Source organism: Thermobia domestica, chromosome 2 (assembly GCF_964235325.1).
Source record: "Thermobia domestica chromosome 2, izTheDome1.hap1.1, whole genome shotgun sequence".
Taxonomy (NCBI): domain Eukaryota; kingdom Metazoa; phylum Arthropoda; class Insecta; order Zygentoma; family Lepismatidae; genus Thermobia; species Thermobia domestica.
In genome coordinates, this window is record NC_137455.1 from 286243618 (window position 1) to 286260949 (window position 17332).

At 35.1% G+C, this 17332-nt stretch overlaps 1 protein-coding gene across 1 annotated transcript in view; it reads left to right on the forward strand.

The window, feature by feature from the left end:
• Positions 1-8142, forward strand: part of LOC145678539 (uncharacterized) — a gene marked incomplete in the record, with an annotated part of 195303 nt that extends 187161 nt beyond the window's left edge. Inside the window, 1 exon segment of the mRNA XM_081748801.1 lies at positions 7918-8142.
• Between the last annotated feature and the right edge of the window lie 9190 nt (positions 8143-17332).

The following is a 17332-nucleotide window of genomic DNA, read 5'->3' on the forward strand; positions in this document are numbered from 1 at the left end:
GAAATTATTTGCTTTACAGTGATAGAAATTACAATTTTTAACAACGCACATATCCGTAGAATTACTAAACGTTATTCTACTACTTTACAGGATATTAGATTATGGTAATGCTGTTGTGACAGGCTTGCCTGAAATCAAAACAACTTTTGTAGTAATATGTTTGGTATTTCACGATCTATCAAAGAGGTATCACTCGCCCTGTGTTGCGATTTGAAAATTCCATGTACACCCCTCCATACAAAAGCGGGACGAGGGAACTTCTTTAATATAAATTTCAGGCTTTCTGTATTGTATACTGACTCTTAACACTCTTCTTATTTGATGCGTAGTTCGCTTGATATTGGTGTGTAATACTTAACTTGAACACTGCACTTTCTATCTGAATGTGGAACCAATTTTGGCGGCCATTTTGAAACAGGCTTGCCCAAAATGAAAACAAATGTTGTACGAAGCTGTTTGGCTTTACAGGATCTATCAAACAAGGGTAGACTCGTCCTATATTCAGATTTGAAATTTTAAAATTGGTCCCGGGGCCCCATGATGGGGCCCTGGGGCACCACGAGAACACCATTCCACGTTGCCTATGGCGTTTACCTTTTTCATTTTTTGTTTCATGTTTTTCTACTTTGCCGTTTCCGATTTATAAGTACTGGAAATTTTATCTGCTACATGACCATTTTTTGGGTCTATCTTGAAAACGGTGCCCCATATAAAAAATATTTCCTACAAAAATTGTTCACTTTTTCAAGCTCTTTCGAACGAGGTATCACTCGACCTATGTTCCCATTTGAAAATTTCACGTTCACCCCCTCCACCCAAAATGAGGGTGGAGGAAACCTAATGTTTGACTCATTTCTTAGGCCCCTCTGTATTGTACATTGTCTCTTAATATTTTTCTTATATGATGTATAGTTCGCGAGATATTGGCTTGTAACACTTATTTTGACCCACCCTATATATATATATATATATATATATATATATATATATATATATATATATATATATATATATGAGTTGAGATCAGGAGAGAGTTAGAATCAAGTTTTAATAGTAATGGAAAAGAACTATGCTTTTTCAACTCTAGTGTTATCAAGTATTTTTAATCATAGAATTTGGATATTTGTTATCCTATAACTGTATGTGGGAATCTGCAGCAGCATTGGAACAATGGTATTTGTGCTCATCGTCGAAGTTCAATTAAGAATGAACTGTAGTAGTATTAGTTTGCAAAAATGCCAGACAACTGGTAGCTTGTTTACTTGCGTTTTACTTGTTTATGCCATAGATGAAAAAAAAAAACCTTACGTTGTTCTTATAAAAGTAGTGTAACTTAATGATTGGATGGCAACACTGTTTCTTTGATGGCATCCCTATCGTGCCCAATGAAGGTCGCTCACACTGTCTATCTTTCGCGGAAACAAAGTTTAAAAATCTTCTCCATTCCAAGAATAACTTGAACGGAAAGTATAAATGGTTAATCCTGAATTTACTGGAATACTGAAGTATACACTACTCTTCCCCATTCTATACCACTCTATCGTAGTACGAAATAGAAGCCACATTTGCACACATAGTACACTGTACTTAATTACTAATTCTGTGTATGATAGATTTCCTATGCGAAGAAACAAAATAAGTATGTCATAGTTACTGACATAAAGAAAAATGACACTTAAACATTTATACACATATAGTTGACATTACTGTACTTAGAAACCTAGTAATACTAAATAATAAAAACATATGATACCTTAGACGTCCGAAGTTCGTAATTGACAAGATAAATTATTTTGGACGAGAAATAATGACCTTTAATTTGTGTGCCTCAGAGGCCACCGTTGGTGTTTCATGTAACCCAAAAATACCTTTTTGTTCCTAGGATTAATTTATTCCCTCCTACGTTCCGTTTCTCCTGTTATAGAAGAATGACTCCCTTATTTGACTGTCGTAAGTTATTTTTCTGTTTTGATGTTCAATGTGACTTTGATAAACTCAGATATGTTAACTGAATACCATTTAGAGCTAGAATAAGTTCACATATTACGTTGAAATCTGTTCTATTACTCCAGTAATCTCGACACCTAAAGTGTAAATATCATATTACAGACTGTTTTTCTCTTCATATTCTTACTATTTCTTTTCTCAATTTTTAAAACATTTAGTAACACACGTTTTTAGATTAAGATTCATCTCACTATTTTCTATTCATTTATTATAAAGAAAGGTAGAATGATCGTCAAAATGTACCTAAATCATACGTTTATAAAAAGGTTTTATCTTCTTTCTATAATTTCCATTATTTATTTTGCTCGTCATTACAAGTACTATAAAACCGTAATAATATTTCCAGTAAGTAGAGAGTATCTCCTTTAATTCTTCATAAGAAATATATCATCCTACAAACGCATCATATACATTTAAGGTTAATATTATTTTGACTAAATATATCAACAATATCTCTTACCAGTTGCTCTGGTACTTTTGAGTATGGTTGTGCAAAATAAAAACAATCTAAATGGTTATGTCTTCTTCTTGTATAACAAACTATGATGTTATTTCGGTTGCGTATCATTAAATCAAACACAGCTATACAATAATTCTTAAATTTATAAATTGAGACTGTAGAATAATTACTATATAAATTTTGTTATTTCATCATTAAATTTTAAGTCTGATTCATTATATCACTCTTATAGTTGTTGATATTTATGATGAATCATGCTTTTATAATATTTTTAAAAACAATTATTAGTTAAGCAACCATTCTGAATTAAAAATTAACAATGAGAAAAGTCAAACCGCATAGATATAGATCTATAATAAAAAGTCGCATATCATCAGACAATAATTTTCTATTTATCATTTTATCTGATTTTGCTTCACTCATTTCTTCTATATTCCAATTAACAGTTTTCTTAAGCTTATTCATTTATTATAGGCAAAATGTCTTGAGTAATCCTTTAATTTTAGTGAGAACATTTTAAATATATTCTTCGTCCATATTTCCATTTAATATTATAATCATTTTTATTGCGCTTTAAACGAGTTATGCCAGTAAACAATCGTTTCACATTCATCTTTTTATTGTTAATGTTTATTTTAAATGATAAACCAGTTATTATAGCACTTCCTGTAGCTAGAGTTGTTATAATTGATAAACAGTGACACAGATATAAATTTTAATAAAATCAGTTGTTGCAGACAATAATATAGATCAGATGATTGAAGTATAATAAAAAGTCTTTAGAAAATCGTAGTCTCTTGTTTCCTCTCTTAAATTTTATTTTAATTTTCGTTTGATGTGTACTATTAGCTTTATTACTTTGCCTCTTGAAATATCTTTAGATAAATTTTACAAATTCATTTATTATATAGTAAGTGGCTAAGGTGTTTAATTTGGATAGTGATACTTCTATATTGAAAAAGAAGTTACATTGTAAATTTGATAAAAGTAACCACAACTTAAGTTTAGGTCTAGTTGCATTTTACTGAACCTGATAAAATCCAAAAGTCACTCATAATTCGTGGATTAGATATAGAGATATAATTGTGAGGTATCAAAAGTGACAATACATCTTATGGAGTCTTAATGATTAATCAAAGTCTCAATCCATAAATATAACATAAACGGCAGATCATATAAGATATCGAGTAGAAATTGAAAGAGCGGATACTGTTTTTCAAATATGAAATGTTCAGAGATTGTTAAGCCTACGTTTGGCCGATTTCATTCCTTCCCCCTCCCTGGCAGATTTGACTCACCCGACCTGGCTCGTGACGTCCTGCAGTGTTGTGCAGTGGCTTCCTGGGAACGGAGTTTTTTTTTCGGGCGGACGACCATAACGCACAAAACAGGACCATTATTGTGTGTGTTGTGTTAAATTTGTTTTCAAGTGTGTGGGTTTCCGCTCTGTTACCAAAATGCCGCCCAAACTAAGTCGGTTTTCGGAAGGCTATGTTGCGGCTCATTATGACGCCCACTTTAATGTTTCTGTCATGAGAAAACAGTGCAAGAAGAATAGTTGCAACATCAGTTTAAGTGGAATATAAAATGTTATTAAAAAGTACAAGGGCAACGAAGCTCCACCATTTGGATTACCAACGAAGTTGCCTAGGAAGCGGGGATGCACCATGGCCACCTCCACCATGCAGAGGAAACTTCGTAAAATGGCAATGCAAGAAAATCCTCCAACACAAAGATGTATGGCTAATCGTCTTGACGTGTCTTTGGGGACTGTGATCCGGACGTTACACCATCAACTCAAGCTGGAAAAAATAATAAAAGCTCGCGGCCATCATCTCACGGATGCTCACCAAAAGGAACGAAAGTGTAACGCCCGGAAGCTGTACGAACGGCGTCTGGCAAAACAAAGGCGGATGTACGTCGTAACGCTAGATGAAGGATGGATTTGCTTTTCCAACTGCGGCAAACCGAGAGCCATCATGTAACGAGAGAAAGGCGCCAAGAACTTCAGAAGGTGGGTCCGTGTCTGTAAAGAATCCTTCCCAAAAGGTTTTATGGTCGTTACTGGCTACTGTTACCGAGGTAAACTGAAGATTCGTAGGGCGAAGAACTGTAAAATAAATTCGCAGTATTTTCAGGAGCAGATCATGCGGCCGATCTACGAGCATGAGATTCCAACAATGTACGGAAATGACGCCAATCTGCTGCGCATTCACATGGACAAGGCCTCATCACATACCTCTCGATCGTCCCTCGCATTCTACAGGGACATGGAGGAGGAAAGTGGTATACAGGTGATATCTTTCAATGAGGTACCTGTTAAATTTCCAGATGCAAGTCCTATGGACTATTGTGGATTTCGATTGCTGAAGCGGGCTTTGGGAAAACGGCGTGTGACAATTGTGGAAGGACTTTGGAAAGCTGCGCAAAAGGAATGGGACAAGATTCCCCTCCTAGTTCTTCAGAGAAGCCCACTAAAGTGGAAATTACGCTGTCGGGCTATTGTTAGGAACCAGCTGAAACACATAGAGCACTTACGGACCTGGCGTCATGGATTCTTCTAAATTTTTAGGTAAGTCGAAATTGGCCAAATGTAGACTGAACAATCTCTGTACTAACAGTTCTTCGATTTAGGCATTTTCGGTTATACGAAAAGTAACACAAATATTGGAAGTAAATTACTAATGTTTTATCATTTTGAGACAATTAATGTCCACCGTCAGGTAGCTAATGGTATGCTTGTTAAAAGTTGTGATAATACATACACAGAGGCAGGAGGTATAGCAACATTTAAAGCAACTGCAGAAGTTGAAGTTGAAGAAGATTGCTGAAGTTAAAGAAAAAATGCAGATGAGATTGATTATTTGGTTGATTTTGGTGGATCAACCGTAAACATACTTTTAGTTTGTAAAAAAAAATGATTGTCTTTTAAATAAATCGGCAACTTTTGAATTTGAATTTGATCATGTGTTAAGAAAGAAACCACTAAATGATAAAGCTAAGAAGAATTAATAAGGAAAACGTATAACTTTAGCTACTGCACAAATGAAAACGATTAATAGTTCACTTATATAGGATAGTGTTATGTTTTATTTTTACAACACCCTCAATTCACGCAGCATTAGTAGCAGTTGATTATTTAGCATTGGATCAGCAACGAATGCTAATGCTGTAATTGATACGAGAAAGAATTAGAAAAATAAAACAGTCACAATCTAGGAATGGAAACGAAACAATGTGAGTGAAAAATTAAAATAAAGGTAAAACCGTTAATCCACATCGACATAGAGGCGTTCGTGAAAGAAGTATACATAAAGCATTTGAGAGTCATGAGTGATGTATTACCGTGTAAAATGTGGTGTTGTAAATTTCGTTAAATCTGAAAATATTTTTACAGATTGAAGATGCTACTGGAAAGATAGAAATGTTAAGTATGTGTTTGGTTCATATGGTGGTGTTCCGAAGAAAGGATTAATACAATACCTTGGAAACAAATATCTATTTTATGATAATCCTATAAAATATTTTAATTCTATTACTTATTGATATATGTGTGTTAAGGTTTTAAAGTTATTGAATGAAGATTATTCTTGAATGATTTACTATATATAATGAAAATAAATAAAAGTTTAGTTCTAACTATTATGGGTTTATATTCAAAAAAAGCTGTCTGTTAAATTAATATGGAAAGTATGCGAATACATTGATTTTTATAGTTATTTTAAATATTACGATGTTCGTAGTTTAGACTTAAATTATTAAAAAAATTAAATTATACCATATCATAAAAATATTGATCTTGTGTTTCAGAAGTCAAAGAAGGATAGAACATCACAAATGTTGTTAAGCAGTTAGGCTAGGAATTATCATTTTCTATATAATATATATAGATATCTTTGATAATGTTATAAATATGAAAGGTGATTTTAAAGTATTAAAATTAATGTAGAGCAAATAAAACTATGAAACAATTTATATGATGTTCTTAAGAATTAATAATTAAATAAACATAAAAATAAAACTAATTGAAGGGTTTGGTGCAAGAAGTAGGCAGCTCCACTTTTTCCAGTATATAACCAATTAAACAAAAAGTTTTGGAGCTGCCTCGTTTTTCAAGCAAACCCTTCCATCTGCCGCATTTCTTTGGAACTAGCGGGTGGAGCTGCCTCATTCTTGTACCAAACGAAGCGCCTTTTTCTTTTGTATGTGATAGGGTGTGCAACTCAATAGCGTCAGATGCCTCCTTTTGCACCAAACCCTTCAATTCTTGATTTCCATTTTATATGGTGCGTTTCGGCTTTTGATTTGAATTAGATACAGTAGAACGTCGATAATCCGAACGTCAAAAATCCGAAGGCGGTTCCTAGAAGCTAGCGACAATACACTAATTCAAATTTTCTTTGAGTGAAGTCAGTGTTTTTATTGAAGCTTATTCATATTGCTATTCAAAAGCTATTGTTGTTATACATATTTTTACTTTACTTTAGGCCTATACATGTTAAGTTTTAGTGTATGTTACAAAAACAGCATAATTGAGTGTACGAGCATGTTCTTCAGAAACATTACATGTAAGTAGCCTTATGTACGGTATTGTAATTACTGCATGTACTGTATAACCACTGGGTCGAAAAACACCATACCGTACACTATATTTAGGACTAAATGGCATTTTCTTGGTCATTTTCGAAAATCCGAATAATTTCAAAATTCGAACTACTTGTGGTCCCAATTAGTTAGGATTTTCGACTTCCTATTGTAAAATGATTTTTAGAAAGATTGACAGCCGAAAGACGTCATATAAATTGGAAATAAAGAATTAGTTTTAATTTTATATTCATTAAATTATTATTTCTTCATAACATCAACGCCGCTTTTCTCAAAATGTTGCCATGCGCAGACACACAAGATGTTATTGCTTACTTTTCTTTCCACATGAAATACTCATCTCCAGTTTTGGAGCAGCATGACGAAATTATACATAAAATAATTGTTCCTTTATTCTAGCTGAAATTAATAATTGCCAATTGTTATAAAGCTGGTAGGTATACAGTTTCAAACTTCGAAACGGAGTTAATCAACTAAAGAATGGTAGACAGGACGAAAACCAGAAGTGATAGTTTTCGAGGAGATACCATGGGAGTATGTGTAAGCAGTAAATGTCACATTTATGTTTTTTTTTTCCTTTGAGGACAAAACAGAACCTCTATAATGGGGTGTGTCTAGATGATCTGTGATGTGGCCACTCTGCATGTCTCTGTCAATATTGGCACGTCAAGTACTGTTTTGAATAAGGTAAAGCATATTATGGAATCGAAAAGCTTTTTAAATTTTGTAATCAACTTTCATTGTTAAGAAATAACCCATACAATTATGGCTAAAATGAGTTACTGTTTATTCACATTCTTGTAACGATGTATAAATGTCAAACAGAAATTTTATTTGTTTTCTAGTGTCACGAATGCCTTTGATACCTTGGATTTAAACACCGACTGTTGCAGTGTTTGAAGAAAGTATTCATTTTGAGGATATAGATGTAGTGTACTACTAATTAATGTCCACTGGAATATTTAAAGCACTAAATGTCATTATTTACGATATGTTATCCATATCATTTTTCAAGTAATAATGTTTATTTCTTGTACTTCTTACGTTTGAAAAACCTATATTTACGACTTTTAAAATATATGTAATATTCTGTTTGAATATCGAAAAAAATAAAATTATACTTGAAACGCAAATCACTTATGTTTTTCTACATCCAAGTTGATTTCAAAAACTTCTCGGAGTATTACAATAGTGTTTATAAATGTAATGGAGTAACTGCTCAATAAAGAGTGCCTTACATTTTAGACTTTTAGCCCTGAATCAAAGTTAGATACGTCGATGGCCTCTAGGTCAGATCAGGTTACTCATGTACATCTAGAGTTAGAAATTACAGCTTCCATCTGACTTCAGCGACAAAATGTTTTTTTTTTTTTATTTGTGATTTTCACTTCAAAGAAAGGTTTCGTACAATCTGATAAATTAATATAATATATTTGTTTATTTTGAAGATACCAAAATGGCAAATTCGAAATGATTAGCTACACAAAAACCTGATATTATGATCTAAAAGATATATTGAATAATCATGACAATAGTTATTTAACATCTGCGCCTCCAGATTATGTGACCATGTCTTATGGATGGGGAAATTGCATAGTAATACATACGTAAATCATCTTGTATTTTGACTAGAGTATCATATTTGTATATAGTTAAGACTCAGATTTTCAACATTAGTTGAATATCACTTCTGAAAAAAAAATATTCTCTAATTTTCGTTTTGTTCAGACACATAGTAATCTTAGCACTACGATATGTATCACTCACAGTGAGGTTCGTCTTGTTTCTAAAAATCACCACTGCAGTCATTTGCGGGACATTAATTTTTAAAGACAATATAGAGAAAAAATATGAAATCTCTAGGTTTTATTTGATTCAGTAAACTACCATAGAATTTAAAATATCCCATTCTTAAGGTAGGTAAGAAAGTGTGAGGAAGATCTAAGAAAACTAATTATGTTCAAATATTAATTTTGAACAAATTTTTACACATTTCGCTTATTTTATGACCTTATGCCTGGGACATTAAACTATTTAACAAATTCAAACAACAATTTGTTAGTAGCGGATTATTTGAAAATTATTGGAACATGTATCCTCGTCGCCAATAGTGCCTTTACATCGCCGTGACGTGTATGTGACCGCGCAGTACTCCAAGGAAGTGATGGTTGTATAAGAATTTGTGATTAATTTTGAAGAGTTTTTATTTTGACTAGGGAATTAACATAGCAATAGGGAGTAAAGACACAAATTTGAAGCATCAGTGCACTGTCATTGAAGCATCAGTGCACGAAAAGATTTGTATTCTCATTTTTTTCTATTTATTGTTTTATATGTTAAGTTAAACACCACAATATGTATCACTGATATCGCAGATCGTATTATTTTTTTTTAATCGTGTTTGTAACCTATTGTCAAAACATTCATCTCCAGACATGATGTAGAGAGAAGAGAAAGAGATACGACATCTGTAATATAGGTATGTGATTCACTAAGTAACTGTAGAAATTAGTTAAAGGACACGTAAGAGAGCGAAAAGGAGGCCTAGAAGTCTCAACTTTTTAGAAAAGTCCTAGATAGGTGAAAATATAGTTAAAAATTGCAAAAAGTATCATGTAATTTATCTTTCTTTTCTTATATTCTAGTATACTTTTTCTTTCACATCCAAACATCTCTATTCAGAATTACGAGATAAAGGTGAAGAGAGAAACATTTCCATTTCCATTTCAAGAATTATATCAGAAAAAAATCTTTTGACTTAGACTAGATTCGAACTCGCAACCCTTGAAACCATAAGTCAGCGCTCTACCGATTGAGCTAACAATTCCTGTTGCAAAAGCTTGATTTCTACAACTACCGGTTGCTGAATGGTGAGTATTAACGAATTTGGCCGATATAATTGCTTCATTTAGTTATTGCAATAATAATAATAATAATAATAATAATAATAATAATAATAATAATAATAATAATAATAATAATAATATACTTTAAAATGTCGCATTTGTTAAAAGTTTGACGTGCAGAGTAAGTCCTAATATGAGATTTTATTAATTATATATACGAGGGGTTGTACGCGTATGGTACAGTAGCCTTGCATCCTCCAACCATGAAGAATGTTTCGGTTTGAACCTACGCGTGTCCTAAGAGGAAGGAGGAGATTGAAAGAAAGAAAAGTGGTTTAGAAATTATGCAAAAGTAGGATATCTCACGAGGTGAGGTGATATAGAGTTTAGCGTGTCTTTCAGTTGCGACTCTATACAAGACGTGCATCTACGACTTAAGGTGGAACCCGAACCACACGACTCTTGCCGGAAATCGAAACTCGTATCACCTCTAGTTCTATCATGGGAGACACAGGAACATGTAAAAATAATCGAAAATGAACTATATTAATGTTAAATCCATAGTTTTTGGGTACATGACTTATGATACCCTCTATATCGTTCACATCAAAGTTTAGCGTTATCGGGATGGAGGTTTAATGGGAGGGGTGAAAATTAAAAATTCCTAATTGAAAGATATGAGTGTTTATTCAATAGTTTTCGGAGTCGTTGAAATGAATAGTTACACTCCCGATACCATTAAAGCCCAAAGCTTTACTCTTTTGTTAGCAGGAAGTTTATTCATTTACTTAACTCAGGATACCTTAAAGTTAAGGATATGAAACTCGAAGCATATATTTCGAATTTAAAATTATTAAATAGGTATTGTAGCTTAGACTTCTAAGGAGGGTAAGGGACAATTTATGCAATGATTTCCTTCACATTCGAATAAAATACTGTCCCATTATATTGCGAAAACTCATTTCGAGTAGTGTCATTGCTAATAGTTTTCCGTATTTGTTTAGACACCTACTCATTTATAACAGTATCTCACTTTTCCTGTGACGAGAGCAACACCTAAGAGAGCATTCAGTAAAGTAAATGCCATTAAAATCTATATTCATAGCACAGTGATGCAAATGAAGTTGAGCTCTTTGGCAATCTTTAGCATGGAAAGCGAAAAAAGCCACCACATTGATATTGGAAAAGTAGTTAATGAATTCCTCTCCGAAAAAGTTCACCCGCACATTTATTTTACAGATGGTGGTTTATAGTTATACTTAAGTTTGTTGAAATTGCTCCATAGTTGTGGGGACAAGACACTGAAGCCATCCGTAATAAGGGGGAAGTGATATGTAAAAGTAGTCAAATATGAATAATATAGTATCGAAATCATAGTTTTCGTGGTTGCAGATGAATAGTGACGCTGTCGATGTTGCTTAAGTTCAAGTTAAGCCTTGGTTGGCATGGAGGTCAGAGTGGGAGGGTGAGGGGCAAAAAATAGTAATGAATAAATGAATAAATAAATAAATAAAATCAAAAACATCCTTTATTTGTGTCGAATATATATTTCTCGGGATCTCTGACATAAATAGTAATATTCCAGATGTGGTATATGACCAAGGTCGGCCCGATTCGCATGCTGTTTCAGAGGAGAGAACCGGTGAAGATTTCAGAACAGTTCCTTTGACTTAAGTTTCAATACACTGAGAGTGAAGAGTGGTAATACACAAATACTGGTGTCACATCCGGACCTATCAAAGGTATGATTTCTGGGAAATTGTCGTTACTCCAGGAAGGCATTATCCCCTGATCAGTCCCTAAAACTCTTACTGCTTTACAGTGGCGTAGGCAGGAATTTATTTCAGTGATCGAAGGCATTTTTAGGGGTAAATTGTTCAGATGGTAATGTATAAGTATACTAAATTCGTTTGAAATCCCTCCAGGAGCCCATGTTGCATCGTACGTTCAACTCTGCTTTTCTCTCTCTCTCTCTCTCTCTCTCTCTATATATATATATATATATATATATATATATATATATATATATATATATATATATATATATATATATATATATATATAAAACAGTAACAGGGTCGGTTGTAGACATTTCGTAAGTGTAAGCAAACAATATTTAGGCGCCCCCGCCTAAATTATAATAAAAGAATAGAATGCTGTAATGAACAAAATTCTTCAGATAATTGTTACAATTACAAATTTCTTCAATATATAATAATTCAGTCTTCCTGTGAGCATTAAACGAAAATGGCGAAATTAAAACTAATTATCTGTGGATGAATCATGACCAAAGTTCCAGTTTTAATAATTTATATTATTGTTTTATTAAATAAGCACAGGAAACAACTAAAATGTTTACCTAAGATGTATTTTGACAAATACAGTTAAAACATAAAAGTCGAAATAGAATAAAACTCATGAGCTTCAAGTCTAACATTATCACAGGTTTGGTTTTAACAAAGAGATATGCTCTTACACTGCATTAAAAGCATATTTAAATAGTGTTTTCTAGTGATACAAATATGGTAATTAGCTTAATTTCTCGTTTTCTTTGTTACTGAAAAGTTCATGTTATAAAGACACTATTTTGGCTTTCAATTTGGCAAAATCTCTTATTATTGCATCCATATCAATTTCATTCAAAATGTCATTTTCAATGGCCATCAAAGCTAGTCCATTTAATCGTTCTTGTGATATACTTGATTTCAAATAATTCTTTATTAATTTTAGTTAAACTAGTTCAATACACAACAAGTGACAAGAGTGTGTGTCTTAATTGATATTTAATTTGTCCCCGATCCAGCGGCAGAACTTTAAAATCAGGTTTCTCCGCAAAAATTCTTTTCAGGGCCCCTTAGGCCTATAGAACAATTCAATTCTTTCATCTTTCTTTCCCACATAGACGTTCGAAATCAGACAGTAACACAATGTAAACACAAGCAATGATGCACCCAAGATTTTTCTTTGGGGTTCGAAAATTTTTCGGAATAGCCTACAAAATGCAAATAATTTTGTAAATTTGCCACCTGAAATTGTGCTAATTGGGGGATTCAGACTCTCAGACTACCTGTGCAGTGTTTCATCCACACATATTTTTAGGGGGCAACTGCCCCCCCGGGAGGAGATCAAAATAATACGTCTATAATATAATAATAAATAAAAGAGTACCAGCAGTGGCCCTCTGAATACTAAGTGTGCCTCACTGTAAGATTTTTTTCTGAAAGGAACACTGCACCTATTAGGAATGAGCACGAGACAAGATTTGTGGCTGTATCGTCTCGAAAATGTGCTGTAAAAGTGATGTCTTGACTCGAAAAATGTATATTTCTCTATTGGAAGAGCCGTGTCTCGACTCGAATTTTGTCTGGAAAATCTTGTCTCGACTCGTCTCGTGCGCATCCCTAGCACCTATGTCGGTACATCCCAGATCACAAGTAACTAATAATCAAAACTCTACTTTGCATTACAATTATTATTAATTTAAAATATCGCTCCACCTAAATTTATTACCAGAGAATGAATTAATAATTCTGTTATACTGTTATAATAAAATGAACATCTGTATACGCTGCTGTGATTGAAAGTGAGAGTACTAAAAAAAAATACTTGTCATCCAAATGACGTTTCGTCGCTTTCGATTATATCCTTTCAAGTTATATACTTATATGCCGCGTGAAAACTAATTGTATTCAAACAAATTTTGAAATACATGAAATTTAATTCAGACCCGTAACCGAAATGACCGTATTAATTCCATTTTAATTCAATAATTAAATTACTACAATCAGGTAAAATAAACTTAGAGTTTCAAAAGAATGTCAACCTGCAAATGCGTCGTTAAAAGTGACTGGTATTGACAACTCCCCACCTCAACATTTGTATGATTTTGTCCAGAACTCGAAAGAAACTTTTTAGAGCCTTCGGTTGCCTCTTATCTTCTTTCAAGTTTTGTAGCTTTCTTTTCCGATAAAATGCAAACTTGGTTTTATATCGTTGGTCATTATTATTACATGAAAAACAAAGTACTATTAAAAAGTGAAAGCACACATCATCATAAATTTAAAGAAAAACATAAACGAAACGACTTAGGATAGAAATGAAAATATTGATGAATGACAAATGGACTAATAGATATTAACAAAGTGAGCATTAAGCAGTGGAAAGAGATTATGAGCCATTAGGAACTTGTTAAAATTTCCCTGAGAAATGATTTTTTTAAACAATCCATTTGTACCGCCCGTCTTTTCTTAGTATTCGCTCCACTCCCTGGACGAATGGACAAGAAAAGCCTACTTGCTTGCATGGGGATCCGAAGAAATTTTTTGGAGGGGTCATCTCCTTGGTTGCTATATTACGTTTGGTATTTTTATTTGTATTAAGAAAATCTTAAGAAATTATACATATACATTATTCTTGTCATAAGCCATGTGGTGCCCGGTCCCCTCGTCCCCTTTTGGGCGCCCATGCTTGCTTCAACTTCGATAATGTGCATTTCATTTACGGTGATCTTTCTCAACCCTTAACTGTGGTCACTGAACCAAAGCACTATGCGAAGGCACTGTTTAAGATAAGATGGGAGTAGAGTGGGGACACTTGGGCGTGTTTTTTTTCCTACTGCGCATGCGCAAACCCTGGACGCTGATTGGCTGGCGCAGGTCACGTGACCCCGCCACGCCCCCTGACGCTGATTGGCTGGCCACGCCCCTTCACGCTGATTGGTCGGTGTAGGCCACGCCCCCCGCCACGCCCCTTGACGCTGATTGGTTGGCCACGCCCCCTTGACGCTGATTGGTCTGTGCCAGTCACGCCCCCTTAACGGCGATTGGTCACGCTCTTTTACGACCTCCTATCTACTGCGCTGACTGGCTGGCAGCGGACCCCGCCCCGTTCACGCTGATTGGCTGGCGCGGGACCCCCACCGATTGGCTGGCGTCAGACCTCGCCCCTTTGACGCCGCTTGGCTGGCGCAGGACCTCGCCCCGTTCACGCTGATTGGCTGGCAGCGGACACCCATTGATTGGCTGGCACCGGACCCCGCCCCCTTAACGGCGATTGGCCGACCACGCGCACATGCCCCATAAGATTCGTTCCCTTTTATGAGCACTTTTAACATAGCAGAAATTACACAGAGACTACGAACACATAACATAGCACATACAACATAAGACTATCTAACATAGCAGGGGTGCACTCGTTACCTTTTATGAGCACTTTACGAACACATAGCAGAGAATGGAGACCAATTTTTGACCTACTGCGCATATGCGCAAAACTGTTCCGATTCCGCCGGAGCAGAACTGTCGTTCTCTATATCAATGGTACCAGAACACACACACAGCAGACCGCAGATTGTTCCAGTTTAGGAGCAGACTACGGCTATGCGCAGAAACATAAAATAAGACATAACACCCCCGTTCTCTTTTACGAGCACTTTATAGCAACATAATAGAGCAGACCGCAGATTGTTCCAGTTTAGGAGCAGACTACGGCTATGCGCAGAAACATAAAATAAGACATAACACCCCCGTTCTCTTTTACGAGCACTTTATAGCAACATAATAGAGCAGACCGCAGATTGTCCCAGTTCAGGAGCAGACTACGGCTATGCGCAGAAACATAAAATAAGACATAACACCCCCGTTCTCTTTTACGAGCACTTTATAGCAACATAATAGAGCAGAGAATAAAAAAATAACAACACACACACACACACACAGCAGACCGCAGACTGTTCCAGTTCAGGAGCAGACTACAGCTATGCGCAGAAACATAAAATAAGACATAACACCCCCGTTCTCTTTTACGAGCACTTTATAGCAACATAATAGAGCAGACCGCAGATTGTCCCAGTTCAGGAGCAGACTACGGCTATGCGCAGAAACATAAAATAAGACATAACACCCCCGTTCTCTTTTACGAGCACTTTATAGCAACATAATAGAGCAGAGAATAAAAAATAACAACACACACACACACACACACACACACACACACACTCACACTTGATTGCTTATGTGCAGTAAAATTAAATTTCCAGTTAATTACACATTGCACGCATGCGCAGAAAAATTACACTAGACTACAGACTGTCCCAGTTGCAGTTGTGGTCCCTGTTCAATAGAGCAGACTACGTGCAACAAGCAGGTCATAAAAGACTATGACCTATTTTTCATCCCCTAAATAACATAGTATACACCCACACTTGGTTGCGTATGCCAAATCCGATTTAGTACAAATAACACGCATGCGCAGAAACATTTACATTTCCGATTCGACCATGCTGGTAAAGAATACCACACTTATTTCTACCAGGGTCTTATAGTTTATGTGGCATACGCCCTTTCTACGACAATTTTAACCGATTTGGATGAAACTCGGTATATGAGGGTTTTCGAACATGTTGATTACGAATATCATACTTATTTTTACCTGGGTCTTATGGTTCATGTGGGATACGCCCTTTCTATGACAATTTTAACCGATTTGGATGAAACTCGGCATATGGGTGTTTTCGGACATGCTGATTACCAATACCACACCTACTTTTACCTGGACGTCGTTTGTATGACACTTAAAACCTAATAACTCAAAAACGGATCCACATATTGAGGTCGTGTTTCCAAGTCTGGTAATTGGTCATCAGGTACTACAAGATCCAAAACAATGACCATCGAGGTCAAAGGTCAACATACTTAAAACCTAATCACTCGAAAACGGATCCATATATTGAGATGGTGTTTCCAAGTCTGGTAATTGGTCATCAGGTACTACAAGATCCAAAACATTGACCATCGAGGTCAAAGGTCAACATACTTAAAACCTAATAACACGAAAACTGAGCCACATATTGAGGTGGTGTTCCCACATTTAGTAATCGATCATCAGGTACTACATGCTCCAAAATAACGACCATCGAGGTCAAAGGTCAGCATACTTAAAACCTAATCACTCGAAAACGGCACCACATATTGAGGTGGTGTTTCCAAGTCTGGTAATTGGTCATCAGGTACTACAAGATCCAAAACATTGACCATTGAGGTCAAAGGTCAACCTACTTAAAACCTAATAACACGAAAACTGGGCCACATATTGAGATGGTGTTCCCAAGTCTGGTAATTGGTCATCAGGTACTACAAGATCCAAAACATTGACCATCAAGGTCAAAGGTCAACCTACTTAAAACCTAATAACACGAAAACGGGGTCACATATTGAGATGGTGTTTCCAAGTCTGGTAATTGGTCATCAGGTACTACAAGATTCAAAACATTGATCATCGAGGTCAAAGGTCAACCTACTTAAAACCTAATAACACGAAAACGGGGCCACATATTGAGATGGTGTTTCCAAGTCTGGTAATTGGTCATCAGGTACTACAAGTTCCAAAATAATGATCATCGAGGTCAAAGGTCAAC